Source organism: Corvus brachyrhynchos, unplaced genomic scaffold (assembly GCF_000691975.1).
Source record: "Corvus brachyrhynchos isolate BGI_N302 unplaced genomic scaffold, ASM69197v1 scaffold317, whole genome shotgun sequence".
Taxonomy (NCBI): Eukaryota; Metazoa; Chordata; class Aves; order Passeriformes; family Corvidae; genus Corvus; species Corvus brachyrhynchos.
In genome coordinates, this window is record NW_008239295.1 from 1,030,280 (window position 1) to 1,034,326 (window position 4,047).

The following is a 4,047-nucleotide window of genomic DNA, read 5'->3' on the forward strand; positions in this document are numbered from 1 at the left end:
GTCCAAAGCGATTGGTGCTTTCCCTTTGATGGATCATCTCCGTCCACCAATGGCTCATCGTTGTCAAGGGGGGGTGGTATCAGTTAGAGATAAGGGAATACAATACTTTCATTAAAATTCAGGTATTCAGGTTGCCATGGGACTTGCCTGCAGAGTAATGGCCATGGCTAAAAATAGCTGCTGGCTATTAAGACTGGGTGGGGTTTTGGCCTTGGAATCAAAATGCAAGTGAAACACCTACAAAAAGTATTAAAATACATCCAACACACCTCAAAACACTTGTAAAAGTATACAGTAAACACAGGAAAGGTAACTCTTATGGTGTACCAGTGGTTTGAAGCTTGAAAAGGGGCAAGTTTGTGATTTCTAACTGGGAAAATTTTAACTGGGAAGGGTGCAATTCTATTAATAAACTACTTTAAACAAATAAAAACACTGATAATGGAACTGGATTTTTGTACCTGGGCTGATGGGTTAATTGTAACATTCAATTTAAAAATAATTAACTCAAAATTAATTACTTAAAGCACTTAATATGCAAAGACCAAGCACAAATAGGGATTTCATGTATGACAAAATGGAAGACACAGACTGGAAAGACAGCCCCAGAATGAATCCTGGACATTAGTCCTGCATGTGTTGGATGGGAATGCTGGAGAGTGACTTTACCAAGACAGAGCTCTGCCGTGGGTCTTACGAGGAGTATAAATTCTTTGATTAGCAGCAAAGAACTCCGTGTTACTCCAATTGCCACATTAAGCACCTTTGTCAGCTTAACCATCCCCAAAAGAAGCAGATCAGACCATAACAGGACAACCATCCCCATCACAGTCCTCTAGAACTGTGACCCTGCTGATCAGGGAATGTTACTAGAGGTCAGAGAGGAAGTTTTTCCCTGCATCCACCCCAACAGGAGGATTTGTGGGGACACTGTCAGACTCAACAGGAGAACTGCTGGTTGGTTGATGTAGCCAAGCTAGGCCAAGGTAAGAAAATGCTTACCTGACTTTTGGAGTCAGATAGTAGTGGTTTCTTGTTGGTTCCTTGAGAAGTTCATCACAGCACTGGACTCTGCCCTGTCTGAAATGGTTTGATTTTTCTGGAGGAGTTAAACAACACCTGGATCCCCACATGAGGACACCATTGCAATTCACCTCAGAAGTGAGTTCCTCAGTGAATGTTGTGGGTTTGCTCTGCTCTCTCTGACTCTACAATGTTAACTGGCATCAGGACCACTTCTCTGGCTTGCACCAGATCCCAGCTATCCAACCAGAACAAAATGTAGACATGTCCCAGCAGCACCTTCTCTAAGCCTCTCTATATGTCCTCCTCTCTCCCATACCAGCTTTCCCAGCCTCTCACAACAGGATGTGGCTGCTCCATCAGTTCCACCTCCCAGGAACCAGCCACTTTCTGATGCAGAGAAAGCTGCAGCTTTTACATACAGGCAGCTCATCAGCTCCATTTGCTGTCACTCACTGCTTCAATTTTTGTGCACATTATTCTATTCACCGAACTCCCACTGAAACCTGAAAGATTTTTAGATGTGCCTAAATATCTATTCCCTTTATTCCTCCCAAAGACATTTCCTTCTCCTAGCAATTGATTTCCAGGGAAGCAGAGATTAAGGAGCTGCTTCTTACAAGCTGCAACAGTTTGGGTATCCTCTAGTGGCACGAAGTGGGATTTCAGTCACAAAAACCTGGATGTCTGTAAGATCTCCCAGCCTTCCCATGCCAGCACATATCCTCCCTCCTCTGAATCTGCTTTGCTGTGCTCCTTAGCATCCCCCACAATCCCAAATTCGGGATAACTTCAGCTGTGATAGCCACAAGAAAAGAAAAAAAGAGCCTTTTGACACTAGGTACGTTAAGACACAAAGGCTCTGTGCTCTTTTGCCATATGCAAACCTTGGCTACTCTTGTGTTTGCGACTTTTAACAAGAATGTTTGTGTTCAAACAGCTGTGTGACCAAAGACCTGTCACACACCGTGACAAAGGCATCTGCTGCCACTGCCCCAGGGAAAAGAGGCAGCTCCCCTGTGGCAGCCAATGTCAGAGCAGGGCTTTGGTCACAGAATCAGAGAACCACAGAATCAGCTAAGTTGGAAAAGACCTTGGAGATCGTCAAGTCCAACCTATGACCTAACACCACCTTATCAACCAAACCATGGCACAAGTGCCACATCCAGCCTTTTTTTAAACACCTGGTCCACGGAGTCATCCCATCCTCCACTGATAAGAGGAGTAACAACTTCAGTGTAAAAGAAGCAGCAGAGCACCTGCTGCCAAATCTCTAAGCTACAGGCCTGTCTATAAGATGGCATCATATCTAATAATGGAAAAGAGTTGACCGTATAACAGTACTGTCATTATTTTATTTTATTTTAATACATACCACCAAGATTAACAGTAATAACAATTTAAAAATTCTCCAATGCAACATGATAGAATACATCCACTTTGAGAAAAATAGGATTTTTTATTTTTCTTTCAGAGAAACTTTAAGTGGCACTGCTCTGGCATGAGAAGCTTGGTGACAAATCATGGTGGCACAGTTCTTGGCCATGGGGAACGTGGAGAACATTCCTGCATTTCTTTGTCCACAGAGAGCTTTCAGTCATCCAAAAGCATCTGCTTTAGTGTTGACAAAGTCAGCTCTGTAATAACCCAGGTTCCAGAGGCTGAGTGGAAAAGGATAACGTTTCTTTAGCTTTTGTTGCGTCATCCTGTAACCTTTAAATTGGAACAGCACCTCTGCTATCAAATTCAATAGGAGATTTCATACAGTTTTTTTATGAGACTCATTATCTGGGGAGTACATCTGCCATCAATTTTAAAGCCAGGAAAGATTGCTGTGATCATGTATTGTACTTAGAAATGGGAACAGTGGAATCTCAACCTACTGGCAGAGCAGCCCTGTAATGCAGCTAGCACTTCTCCCACTGTCAGCCTTGTACCTTCCCTGTCCTCTAAACACGCCAGTTAAAATCCACAAGTTAAAATCCACTCTTCACTGGGTTAAAACTGGCTGGATGGCCAGGCCCAGGGAGTGGTGGTGAATGGAGTTACATCCAGCTGGTAGCCAGACACCAGTGGTGTTCGCCAGGGCTCACAGTTGGGGCCAATTCTCTTTAAGTGACAACCTGGACAAGGGGATCGAGTGCATCCTCAGTCAGATCTCAGATGACATTCAGCTGGGTGGGAGTGTGGATCTGCTGGAGGGCAGGAAAGCTCTGCAGAGGGATCTGGACAGCCTGGATCCATGGGCCCAGGTCAATGGTCTGAGGGTCCACAAGGCCAAGGGCCCGGTCCTGCCTTGGGTCACACCAACCCCCTGCAGCTCCAGGCTGGGGCAGAGGGGCTGGAAAGCTGGGAAAGGCCCTGGGGCTGCTGGGGACAGCGGCTGGACATGAGCCCAGGTGTGCCCAGGGGGCCAAGAGGCCAATGGCACCTGGGCTGTGCCAGCCATGGGGTGGCAGCAGGGCCGGGGCAGTGACTGTCCCCTGTGCTGGGCACTGCTGGGGCCACACCTCAGATCCTGGGGCAGCTCTGGGCCCCTCCGGACAAGAAAGGCATTGAGGGGCTGGAGCGTGTCCAGAGAAGGGAACTGAGCTGGGGAAGGGGCTGGAGCAGCAGGAGGGGCTGAGGGAGCTGGGAAAGGGGCTCAGCCTGGAGCAAAGGAGGCTCAGGGGGGACCTTCTGGCTCTGCACAACTCCCTGACAGGAGGGGCAGCCAGGGGGGATCGGGCTCTGCTCCCAGGGAACAGGGACGGGAGGAGAGGAAATGTCCTCAAGCTGCACCAGGAGAGATTCAGTTTGGACATCAGGAAGAATTTCTTCACTGAAAGGGTGATTGGACACTGGAAGGGGCTGTCCAGGGAGGACGTGGAGTCACTGTCCCTGGAGGTGTTCAAGAAATGACTGCATGTGGCATGCAGTGCTCTGGGCTGGTTGGTATGGTGGTATTTGGTCACAGGTTGGGCTCGGTGATCCTAGAGGTCTTTTCCAACCTGAATGACTGTTATTCAATGATTCTAAGATTCT